This window comes from Quercus lobata, chromosome 12, assembly GCF_001633185.2.
Source record: "Quercus lobata isolate SW786 chromosome 12, ValleyOak3.0 Primary Assembly, whole genome shotgun sequence".
Lineage (NCBI taxonomy): Eukaryota > Viridiplantae > Streptophyta > Magnoliopsida > Fagales > Fagaceae > Quercus > Quercus lobata.
The window spans coordinates 23,611,812-23,625,160 of NC_044915.1; the positions used below are offsets into that span (position 1 = coordinate 23,611,812).

Consider the following 13,349-nt stretch of genomic DNA (forward strand, 5'->3'; position numbering starts at 1 on the left):
ATACAGACAAGTAAACAACCAGATGTCTTGTTAAATTCGTCTCCGAAGTCCTTCCAAACTTTGCTTCAGTAGCGCCCATATTGAGAAAGGGACCTTCTGTAGAAGAAGATGGAAGAGATGGAGGAAGAAGATGGAAGAGATGGAGGAAGAAGATGGAGGAGATGAATGAAGAAGATGGAGGAGATGAATGAAGAAGGAGGAGAAGAAGAGAGAAGAGATGAAAAGAAAGAAAAATGAGTAAAAGAGGGAGAAGGGAAAGCACCAGGATGGATCTGGTGCTGGGAAGACTAAGAAAGGGAGGCAGAAGGAGGCGCCAGTGAACGAAAAGAGGAAGAAGCAGGGGCACTTAGTCCCTGCCTCGGTCCTAACTCCTAACACACTGGGGCCGTATTAGGTATGCTCATAAGAGAGCAGTTGGTAATGATAATGGGTGTTCTCGGCTCAGTCACGCTGAAAGTTTGACGTGATGCGCCCCTGCTTCGGATTTTGGTTGAAAGGAAGGTGAGACAAATCTTAAGTCTCCGCCATCCTTGCCCTGACCGAGCCATTTCGAGTTTTATTAGAACATGATGCTTTGAGGAGGGGTATGTTTCCTTCATCACTCGTTATGGTGAACGTATTATAATTTAGTGTATAACTACAGGGTTAAGTAAACGCTAAGGGGGGCTAAGAGTTTCAGATCTCAGAAAGATAAAAGGGGCTCTGTACGTAAGCGATAGCCTCCTATTTGTCTTCTTATAGGAAGGGCGAAACGGAAGGTATTAAATTCATTCAGGTTTCCATAAAGAATCTGAAAACAAAGATGTGTCCGTTCCACTTCCCCACCTCATCAGATGAACCGTCGAATGTAAATGAGTCTCGTAAAGGGAAGTCATTAAAAGCGCGTTTTGAATAATCAAACGGCGAGAACGCGTCAGGAGTAAAATCAGCGTCAGGAGTAAAATCAAAAAACGCCTCGTAGATCAGTACATTTCTTGAACAGATGTAAAACCGCCAGCATTAATGAAAGGTCGAATTAAAGGAGCCATAATAAAGGCTCGGCATTACCAAAACCCCCCTTTCCAACCGAGAGGTTGGACAGCCGGGTTTTGAGGGGCTATTGTGGGGCCCAAGTGATTTATGGGCCAGGCCCATCTGCCCGTGGGGAATCTAGAGGTCCAAGCCGAGGAGGGCTACGGCCCAAGCCCGATAAGATAACACACAAGATAGACTTGAGATACAACCGAGGATAGTGCAGACCTCGACAGAACTAAAATCCCACCTAAAAGAAGGGCAAAAACAGTAGAGGACTGAGCTTGAAAGAAGATCTCAAAATATCCAGGGAAAGCAGTCCTCATTGCCATTCAACGCTCTGCGCCTGACAGAGTCGCATTCTTTGGCTTTTACAACCACCCCCAACGACTTTGGGTATAGGCTGATGGGACAAGTATCAGTCCTGGAAAGGTTGACCCTACACGTGGACGAAGGACAATAAACGAAGGCTAGTATAAAAGGAAAAGTAAGTAATCTAGAGTTGAGGCTGGGAAAAAAGGGCCAAAAACCAGAGCCTCCTAGCCCACCTCCAGGAGAAAGACTCCGGGGGTGAAGACAACTCAACTATGCGTGAACACCACGAAAAACCCACCGCCTGGTGACCAGGGCCTAGCCTTTCAAACCCACGCTCTACAAATGATATTGTATGGGCCTTTTTACGTGCGAATCCACCCCCGTTGTGGTTTGACACGAATCGTGTCCTTACAATATATATATATATATATAATTTTCATTACAAAGTCTTCTCTCTCCCTTTTATATCTTTGGTTGAATTTTGGTTAAGGTAAATACTTAGTTTTTTTTTTTTTGGAAATAGGAATTTGAGTTTATATCAAGATACAATCTACATGGCTATGAATTAGAATATTCCTACCAATTGTTTGAACAATAATTTATTATGAAGTCTATCTTTTGTTTCTTTGGTTTCATTTTAATTTTGGTTAAGATAAATTTGTAATTTTGTGATGAGTTTTGATTACATGATATCTCCTTATTCCTTAAGAGAGTTGAAACTTATAATGTTTAGTTGTATATTAGGTTAATATAACATACTACAACAAAAGTTAGAAAGATATGGTTCACTCTAAAAAAATATTAATCAAACATACAAAAAATAATATAATGATATATTTGTATAGATAAAAAGTTAAAAAATTCTTGTAGAAATCTTTTTAAAAAGGGCAAGACTTAATACAGTACTCAGGTACTTCACATCTCTCTATACCACTGACCTCACCCACTCTACCCACACCATCCCATTCCCCAACATTGACTTACCCCTTCTCAACTTAGACAACCCGCAGCTCCACAACATCACAACACAGGAAATTCATGTTGCAATTAGCTCCTTTAAACCCCACAAAGCCCCTGGCCCCGATGGTTTTCACCCCATCTTCTTCCAAAAATTTTGAAATACTCTCAACAGCTTTACTACCTCATTCATCAAAAACATCTTCTCTACCCAAATTGTCCCCCTTGATCTAAATTCCACCTTCCTCTGCCATATTCCAAAGACTGCTAAGCCTGAAACTGTCCACCAACTCCGCCCTATTGGACTTTGCAACACCCTCTACAAAACTGTCACTAAGATTCTTGTTAGCCATCTCAAACCCCACCTTGGTGACCTTATCCACCCCTTCCAAGCAAGCTTTATTCCTGGAAGGAAAGCCAACGACAACATCATTATTGCCCAAGAAATCATCCACTCCATGACAACCTCTAAGAGCAAGAGAGGGTTAATGGTAATAAAAATTGATCTTGAAAAGGCTTTCGATAGGCTTGAATGGAGCTTTATCAGGCACACCCTTAATTGATTCAACTTTCACACTACTTGGATTGAGCTCATTATGTCTTGCATAACCTCCTCCAATCTCTCCATCCTCCTTAATGGAGAGCACCTTACCCCTTTCCTCCTTTCAAGGGGCATCCGCCAAGGCGACCCATTCTCCCCCCACATTTTCATGCTTTGCATGGAGCACCTTGCTTGGCTCATCCTTAATGAAGTCTCTCTAGGAAATTGGAAAGGGATCAAAACCACAAGAAACGGTCTCCCCTTCTCTCATCTATTTTTTGCGGATGACCTCATTTTATTTACCAAAACTTCCAAAAGAAATTGCACGACCATAAAAACAGTTTTGGACTCCTTCTGTAAGCTCTCAGGTCAAAAACTTAACTTCACAAAGTCCAAAATCCTCTCCTCTCCTCACACCTCCCCCTCTATTAGAGAAAGCATGGAGAATAAGCTTGGTATATCTTCCTGTACTGATTTTGGGAAATATCTTGGTGTGCCTATCCTTACCAATAAAGGAAATAAAAGAGCCTACAATTTCATCATTGATAAGCTTCGCGATAAGTTGGCATCTTGGAAATCTAAAACTCTTTCCCTCGCGAGTCGTCTCACTCTTATTAATTTGATCACATCAGCCATTCCCACCTACATCATGCAAAGCACCTTACTACCACAACGAATCTGCAAAGAGATTGATTGAATCAATAGAAACTTCCTTTGGGGCGACACCGAAACTCATAAAAAACTCCATTTGAAAAACTGGACCACGGTGACTACTCCAAAATTCTTAGGTGGGCTGGGCATCAAGAGAGCATATGCTAGAAATCTAGCCCTCCTTGCCAAAAGAGCTTGGGCCCTTCGCAACAATTCTTGTGAGACGTGGGCTTTAACTCTCCGCAATAAGTATCCTCCCCATCACTCCGCATCCAAGAAAACTTCAATTACATGGGATAGCCTCCTCAAAGCAAACCCGATCTGCTCTCTTGGTACAAGTTGGTGTTTGGGAGATGGCATCTCAACTATGTTTTGGGATGACAACTGGTCAGGCAGAGGCACTATACGCAGCATGATCTAGGGTCCTCTACCACGGCATGAAATTTCTCTAAAGGTTTGTGATCTTTGGGACCATAATGGCAGTTGGAATTTTGCCAATCTATCTTATCATCTTCCTACTCACATTATAGACATCATTTAAGCCACCCCCAAACCAACCTCTCCCTCCCATCCTGACTCCATGTACTGGTTCCATACTCCTAATGGTAAGTTCAATTCAAGCTCGGCTTACACTCTTGCTTGCGACCCTAATCCCAAGACTCCAACCACCAACTGGAAATGGCTTTGGAAAGTTCCTACTCTCCCAAGAATCTCTACGTTTCTTTGGCTTTCTTTCCATGACAGCCTCCCCACCAAATCTCTCCCCCATAATCGAAAAATCATAAATGACCCCAGCTGTCCCATCTGCTACATCGCCCCTGAAACACCCCTTCACATTCTTCGTGACTGCTCTATGGTCACTTGCATATGGTCCAAAATCACCCTTAACCTCGCTCACCACTTTTACTCTTCAAACAACACTCTCACTTGGATCAGGAAAATGTCCATAGTGCAAGCTAACACTTCCCTCTTCACTGACATATCATGGAGTATTATTTTTCCCATTACTGTTTGGGCTAGTCGGCTAGAAATAAGTTAAGTCATGGAAAATACCCCTTTCTCCCCCGACAACATCTTTAAAAGAATCCAATCTTTGTCTATGAAATTTTACTCCAATTTCCCACCCAAAACAGCATGTCCGACCTCAAACCTTCTCTCAATAGGATGGAAGCCTCCTCCATTAGGCTTCTATAAACTCAACACGGATGGCTCGGCCAAAGGCAACCCGAGTATGGCGGGTGCAGGTGGTCTCATCAGGAATTATAGGGGTAATTGGATAGGTGGATCTTTTAGGAACATTGGATTCACTCATTCTCTTGCTGCTGAACTTTGGGGCTTACGTGATGGTCTCACCTTGGCAAAAAAATTAAATATCAAAAAATTGCATGTTGAGCTAGATGCCAAAGTGGTCACTGATTTCATTACCTTGCAAAATGATAGTTCTCTCTAAGCTCACCCATGTAACTCCCTAATATCTGACTGCAGGTTACTCACCCAAACCTTTGAAGAGGTGCTTGTCTGCCACACTTACCGAGAAGGAAACCACTATGCTGATCTGCTTGCTAAAGACGGCCGCTCCATTAGAGAGAGTTTTATTTTGTATTCTCACCTCCCTCCCTCTGTTTTGTACCAACTATTGGCTGATGCTTAGGGTGTGGCCTACCCTAGACTTTGTAATTCCTAGTATTTAAGTATTCTCTTAACCCAAAAAAAAAAAAAAAAAAAAAATTTGTGATTCAAGGTCAAGTGCATCTACAAAGATGACAAAAATGCCCTTCAACCTCTATAGCATTTGTTGTTTATGCGCTGGAAATACCCAAAATATAAAACATGTTTATTTTTTTTCATTTCTAATTTGCATCAACACAGTTTGGGTAAGAGGAGTAGAGGACACAAAGGGACCTCACAAATTTCGTATAGAAGCTACAATTATACAGGAAATAAGGGTTAAAAAAAAAAAAAAAAAAGATTTGTTATAATAATTATTTTATAAGAACTGAAATGAAACGAGAGGCTTATATCTATAAGAAGGGAAGGAAGGGAAGAATGGATATAATATACAGATTAACAAAAATTCTTGCCCCACTCCGTAACTGGTGGTACAACATGGAAGGCATGGCCCCATGAAAGAACAACTTCACAGGTGGTAGCAAATGAGGGAAGCAATTAAGTACTCCCAACATTAAAATATTAAAAAAAAAAAAAAAAAAAACTTGCTTTTTCCTGAACTTGTCCCTAATTTCCAAGTAAGTGGGTTGGACGAATTGGGTCAAAACTATACCTAAATGGAAGTACATAGAACATGTGAGAGAGGAGAGAGGATGATTTTTTTTTTTTTTTTTTTGAGAGGAGAGAGGATGAAGATGATGAGCCGGAGAGTAGACTAGAGAGTTAATGTTGTTTTTAATTATTATTTTTGATAAGAAGATTTAATGCCTTAATTACAAATTTTTAGAGAACAATAACGAGACAACCATGAGTGTTTTTTCACCTTTAAATTAAATATAAATCAATAGTCCATAAAAAGTATTGATGTAACTTGAACCCATATATATATAAGTTGGGTTCAAGTTATATATAATGTAACTCTAAATAATGTTACATCAGTCAATAACTTGTTATTGTTTAAAAATCTTACCGGTGAATCACACGTTCTATATATACTTAATATGCATGTCAATTTTCATGCCAATTTCAATGTTATTTACCATGTGTTCCATAAACTTATATTTTATAAATTATTTTAAATTACAAAAACTTAAATTTAAATAATTAATTGATAACATATTGAACTTTGATCCCCCAACACACACACGCAAATTATCCGGTGTTTCTTCCTCATTTCAGAGAAGGCCCAGAGTACTAATCACAGATTTTATTTTGATTGTTCAATCATAGTACGCAAAGCATTCACCATCAACATTTAAAGAAACACTATAAGCTTATAAGGCAATTACAAAATCTATAGCCTCCCTCCTCCATAATTGAATGCTCTATTAAAGCATTCACCTTGATATCCTCAAAATCTGTAGCCTCCCTCCTCCGTATGGGCTTGAAGTTCTGGCAAACATACTCGGCCAAAGCAAACGGTTAATTTGAAAAGTTAAAAATGTACCTTTACAAGACAATACTTCCCAAACTCAAGAAGCTTCTTTATAACTTGCAGTCAAAACGATTATTAATGTCAAAAATAATTTTTCTTAAAAACTTTGGCTAGAGGACTTTTTTGGCTAAAGGGATCAAAGAAGTTTTACTGGTGGTATAGGTTCGAGAACGAGTTGAAATGGACCGGTGGAGCTTGATAGAGGTAGAGGGTGTGTTTTGTGAGTTTTTGGTTGGTGATGGAAGACACCCTCAATCCAAAGAGATTTTTTAGGATTAGGATACCAAACGATTTATTTTTGCTGTCCAAACTGGAACACTCTGTTCTGATACTAAGCTCAATCGATGAACTTTCTTTCATGTGTATGGTAATGCCTTCTTAACAGATGTTCAACAACAATGTTTGCAATTCCCATTCCATATGTGCTGAATTTTTATTTTATTTTTTAGAATCGAAAACCTGCCCCACAGCCCTTAAACTTTTGGACACGAAAGTTAATAAAGTCGAAGTTGAAAGAAAAAAAAGAAAAAAAGAAAAAAGAGAACCGAAAGTTTTTTATTTATTTAATTTTTTATATGAAAAGAGAGCCGAAAGTTAAACAAACTAATCAAAAGCATTAACCCCCGATAATGATCTACGGACAGAATTTAAAGTGAAAGGAAGAAAAAGAAATCGAAAGTTGAAAGTTGGCAAGTGTTTTCTTAGCATGTTCTACAAAGTTGCTCTTGACTTGCCAATTTCCCGTTTTCTTCGGTCATTAGAAAAACAAGTTTCCCATTGAATACCTTTAGCTTCACTTATTGAGTCTTCAACTCTGAATCTAACTTCTCTCTTTACAAAAGAAAAAGGAAAAAAAAAAATTATATATATATATATATATATTGCATTTAGATAGGAAATTTGCTGATCTTGGTTATCTTCTTGAGGTTACTTCAAGGCTTATTTTTCCACTGTAATCAGAATCTTTGAAGAATTATTGGTATTGAAGCCAATTTTATTGGCATTTCTACAGTCCAGGTATACTGCTGCTTCTTTTTAGTCTCATTTGATTTCCCAATAGTTTGTCTTCTAAGTTCTAAAACTCATCCCACTGATATTGCTCGTGCATATAAATTGGGATGAGTTTTTTTTTTTAAATGCTAACCAGTTTCTGATCTCATACTTGTTGTCCTGCTATTGAAATGCATGTATAAAAATTATGAAGGGTTCACTAACAAATTTAATATATATGTGTGTGTGATTATTCAAAATCTCATTTAATAATTAATGAATAACAATTTTTTTAAATGATGTAACAATAAATTGTTATGTAAATGTATGACAATTTATTCTTAACGTATTGAAAAAGTCCATTCTTCCTAAAACAAGAAGTAATATCAAGTTATAAAGTGTTCTGATCTTCTTCTTTTTTTTAAAGATAATATAGACAGAAGACACTGGAAATGGGGAAGGAGAGAGTGGAAAGACAAAACTTATAACACTTTTTTACATACATTTTGGCTCCTTCTGAATTTATATCTCCTGTGAATTTGATTCAGGAGATTTCAATTTGAGCAATGAGATACTCCCACTTTTTTGTTTTTTTTTTTTTTTTTTTTTTTTTTGGGTGAAGGAACTCCTCCCACTTTCTGGCCACACTAATTTAAGATTTTTCAATAACTTATGGTGGCTACAAATGCATATCAATATGTGAAATTTGAAATTTTTCAATAACAACTCTCCCATACCATACGCAATGGGCTTAAGGGCCAGGAGAGAGGGGTAGTGAAGTGGTATGGGAGTAATGATCAACAATCCTTGGATCTGTTTAGATATATCTTTGATTTCTATTATTTTGTTTCTTTCATTCTTCATCTTTCCCTTTCTATTTTGCGTTGTAGATTTTATGTTTTAAAATAAAAGGTAAAATACAATCAATACTACTTGTATGACTCTTTATGTGCCCTATCAACACTTAGGCTATTTATTTTTAACAAATCAAAATTGGGGAACTAAAATGCATTCTTTCCTTGTCTCATTGTATGCATGGACAAAATGTTTGTTGTCCATATGTATACATATTGACAATAAACAGGGACTTGCTAATGGAGATGTTAGGCGCAATTCTTGATCTTGGAAAAACGATATTGGCTCCGATTAGTGAATATTACAAGTATCACAGAAGCGTTGATGAACATATGAAAAATCTCAAGAGAAAACGAGACTATTTAGAATGCAAAAAGTCGGACATTGAATTAAAAATGAGAGCAGAACTTCTTCCAAGAAAGAAACCAAAAAGTGAAGTTGAATTTTGGCTCCAAAATGTAGAAACGATTAATGTGGAAATACAAAACATTGAACAAGAGGCTGAAAGAGAGAAGTATTTCTCACGTATGCACGTAGGAAAAATTGCTTGCAAGAAGATACAAGAAGTGACAGAATTAATTGATCAAAGTTGTGGTTTCGGTGAAAGTTTAGTAATTGATCCACCTGTAAGCTATGGAGGTGAATTGCCAACTAGGGCATTAGTGGGAGAGAGTACTGCTGAAATGACAATGGAAAAGATTTGGGAACACTTGTTAGATGAAGATTGTAGAATGATTGGTGTTTATGGTATGGGAGGGGTTGGTAAAACGACTATCATGAAACAAATCAATAATCGCCTGTTAAAAGAGAAAGACAAGTTCAATCATGTAATTTGGGTTACTGTATCAAAGGCATTCAATGTTATCAAGCTACAAAATGACATTACCAGCATGTTGCTTCCAAATCCTTTAAAGTCTGAGGATGAAACAATAAGGGCAGGCGAGTTGTATGCAGCATTGAAAGAAATGAAGAAGTGTGTGCTAATTCTAGATGATTTGTGGAATGCATTTCCACTGGAGAATATAGGGATCCCGGAGCCTACTTCAGAAAATGGGTGCAAATTGGTATTGACAACTCGAGATGCTAAAGTTTGTTATGGAATGAATTGTGTAACTATTAAAATGGAGCTTCTTTCGGTAAAAGAGTCGCATGATTTGTTCTTGAAAACAGTGGGCTGTGATGTTTCAAATATTCCAGAAGATGTTGTGGAAGGCATTGTCAAACAATGTGCTCGTTTGCCTCTTGCAATCATCACAATAGCAGGAAGTTTAAAAAATGTAGTTGATGTTTCAGAGTGGAGGAACACATTGAATGAGTTGAGGACATCAACAAAAGGGTCGGCACATGTAGATGATGGAATATTTGAGAGGCTTCGATTCAGTTATGAACGCTTAAAAGATGAGAAACTTCAATGTTGTCTCTTGTGTTGTGCGCTATACCCTGAAGACTACAAGATTAGCAGAGACGAGTTGATAGAGCATTTGATTAATGAGAAAGTAATAGAAAGCATGAAGAGTAGGCAAGAAGAGTTGGATAGGGGGCATACTTTGTTGAATACGCTTGAAAATGCCTGCTTATTAGAAGGTGGGTTTACAGGTTTTGCAATGAGCAGTACTAGAATGCGTTTTGTGAAGATGCATGATCTAATAAGAGACATGGCCCTCCAGATTGCAGGTGCTAAGTTCTTGGTATTAGAAGATGTTCCAAATGAAGAAGAATGGGGAAATGATGTTGAAAAGGTTTCTTTGATTTTCAAGTATAACTCAAAATTTCCTAATGTGTCACCAAAATGTCCTAAGCTTTCGACCTTGCTTCTACAAGGATATATGAACATCATCCCAGATTCATTTTTTGTGCACTTGCATGGACTCAGAGTTCTTCATGTAGATTGTCAAGGGATTTTTTGTTTAGAATCTTTACCAAATTCAGTCTCTGACTTGAAGCATCTTACTTCATTAAGGCTTAATAGTTGTCGTTTAAAGTGTGTGCCTTCATTAGCAAAGCTTACAGCATTAAGGAGTTTGGATCTTTCGGGAGGACCACTGAAAGAAATACCTCATGGTTTGGAAATGTTGGTCAATTTGAGATACCTTAATCTTCGTACATCGAAAATACAGAAGATGCCACCAGGGATTTTACCCAAACTCTGTCAACTCCAACTCCTCAAATTGCGTTTTTGGGGTTTAGATGTTAATGGAGAGGAGATGGTAAGGTTGAAGAAATTAGAGTGTTTTGAAGGCGCATTTGATGGCGTTAAAGGCTTCAATACATATGTTGAATCCTTAGAGGAGGGAGGACCTAGCCATTACATATATGCCGTGAATCAAAAAAAGCCAGCTATCCAGCTGGGAGTTGGCGAAAGTGTAATTTTAAGTGACTGCAATATATGTCTACTCCCAAAAGACGTTCGTGCCCTAATATTTTGCGAACGTCAACGTCACGGTTTGTCTTTGCACCGCAGGAAAAAGACTGTTTGGTTTAAAAAGGGGTGTGAAGAAATAGAATACCTTAATTCTTCTTTTGACATCTTCTCTCTTCAAAGCCTTGAGATTCTAGCTCTCTCCGGATTGAATAGTTCAAAGGGACTGTTTAGAGAAGAGAAAGTCGCACCAGCACCGGTCGTCCCCCTCGGCACCTTTTCCCGCCTCAAACAATTTTCAATAGGTTATTGTCGGAATATAAAGAAGCTCTTCCCGCCTGGGTTGCTGCTGGACAACCTGGAACAGATTAATATCTGTGAATGTAAGCAATTAGAGGAAATAATAGGTGGGGCTGAAGCATCTGATGATGAAGTTGAAGAGGAAGCAAAAGAAATTGTGGAAATATTCCCCCAATTGAGGAAATTGACATTACAGTATTTACCGAAGCTGAAGACCATATGCAGTAGCAGTAATGTAATACTTTGTGATTCTCTCAATTTTATTAAGATCTTCAAATGTCCGAAGCTTAAGAGATTACCTCTTTCTCGGCACCTTATTGATGGAGAACTATCTTCTCCGCCTTCTTCATTACAAATTTATATAGAGAAAGAAAGGTGGGAATCGCTGGAATGGGACAATCATGATATGAAGATGGTCCTTCAACCTCTCTGTCAGTTCGTTAAATGGGTATGACTCTCTCTATTCACTTTACATCTTTGTTTTATTTGAAACGATTCAATTTGTTGGTTATCCATTTCTCCTCCTCGCTTTCTTTCTAATCTCTTTTTCCTTTTCTTTTGGTACCCTTTACACCACCCCGCAGTGAAATCTCAAGGTGGGGGGAGCAGATTCACATGACTCTTCCTCTGTAAGTCAAACCCCGAACATACATGCCTATATCCATTTTAATTATTCTTCCTATTAATTTGTTTTCATTGGTTTGCTTTTCTTTGTTGGTTTGATATATTATTATTATTTTTTTTTTTTTTTCTTTGTTGGTTTGATATAGGACACTTCATCAAGCCAAAGCCGACTCAAGAAATAATGGTGTGGCGTGGTCCGCGTGGACCCGCAACTAGAACTTGGCTCTCAAATGTGTTTCCGTGTAATTCTTAACTCTTTTGGTTCTGATTTGCTTTTTATTTGAACTTTGTTGTGTTATGATTTATGAACATGTGCTCTTCTCTTTGGCTGAGTGGGATGATCTTCTGTAATAAATTGATTCTCCATGTTAATTTGTTCAATAATTGTGAAAGGATTCAAACATTGTCTGTTTCTGCTTTAGAGATAATATGAACTAGATAAACTGTGAGTGTGCAAATGTTTCCAATTGCATAAGCGCACACACATCCTTTTGTCTGAACTTGTAACCCAGTTAGCAGCTGCATTGGCTGTTCTTTGATGGTTATCATTATTTTTCCTTCTCTAGGTGCAACTTAATTTATTAAATTTCAGGTGCATTCTTGACTAAAAAGCTTTAAATCATTTGTTAATGTTATCTTTACAATAGATTTTAGGCTAAAATTGTTTTTGAACTAAAGTAAATTTTCTTTGATACAGGGGACTTAAAAGACACCAATGAGCTTGTAATTTGGACTAATTAGGTTGCTATATATGCCCTTCACTTTACAGTTCTACAACACAACAGATTAATTGATCATCTATGAGATTTTAGACTCTGAGATTGACAAATAGTGTTCTCAGTGGTTTTGAAACCACATGTAGCTCACTAATGATTGATGTGCACATAGTTCAAAGGTAATTAGTCCTTTCAACTTTTTTTCCTCTTTTAGATTAGCATCCTTTGTTGCTAGAACTTGGTTCAATGCACAGACAAGTGGTCTCCTTTAGATCATGAACAAGTTTTTTGATGCAATAGAAGCGAATCATAACTAGAAGCAGATGGGAATATATAACGCCTCCTGAGATTTTGTTATTCTACGTACAGGTCTGGACTGTCTAGTGGATCTTTTTATTTTTGAAAACTAGAGTCTGATAGATTGTATGACTTTGTTGCCATATTTGAAAGCTGCCATGATTCAGCCAGAACCCTCCTTTTCAATTTGTCTCAAACCATGCACGCAACTTCTGAATTGCAGACAAATAACCACAGTTTTGCTTGTCATTGTCCAACTGTAGCAACCAGCCATCCTTCTCTTGCCTTCTCCGTTTTTGCCAACAAAAATTGCTCCTATCCATTTACCACTTCTTCCCTTAACAACTGCATTGGCTGTTCTTTTGATTAGAGACACCTCAACTTGCTGTATTCTGATAAATAGATGCTTAATATCTTCGATAGTTGGGACTATTTCCCCCACACACCCCCCCCCCCCAAAAAAAAAAAAAAGCTTTCTAATGATGAAGAAAGTCTTATTTGAAAACCAGCCTAGGTAACTCCCCCTTGAAGACAAAATCTGCACCTGCATTAGCTAAAGCAGAACCAGCTGCAACTTGCTGTATTACTTAATCAATATCTTTCATAATTATCATTTTGTTTTTCTCTAGG

General features: G+C 37.8%; 1 protein-coding gene and 1 long non-coding RNA gene across 3 annotated transcripts in view; both read left to right on the forward strand.

The window, feature by feature from the left end:
* The window catches only part of LOC115971681 (probable disease resistance protein At1g62630), a 56,233-nt gene that overhangs the window by 24,239 nt on the left and 18,645 nt on the right, over positions 1-13,349 (forward strand). The window lies entirely within an intron of this gene.
* On the forward strand, positions 10,968-12,038 carry LOC115971691. Its single transcript, XR_004087340.1, has 3 exons — positions 10,968-11,530; positions 11,667-11,711; positions 11,853-12,038. It is a non-coding gene; the product is annotated as an uncharacterized LOC115971691 (long non-coding RNA).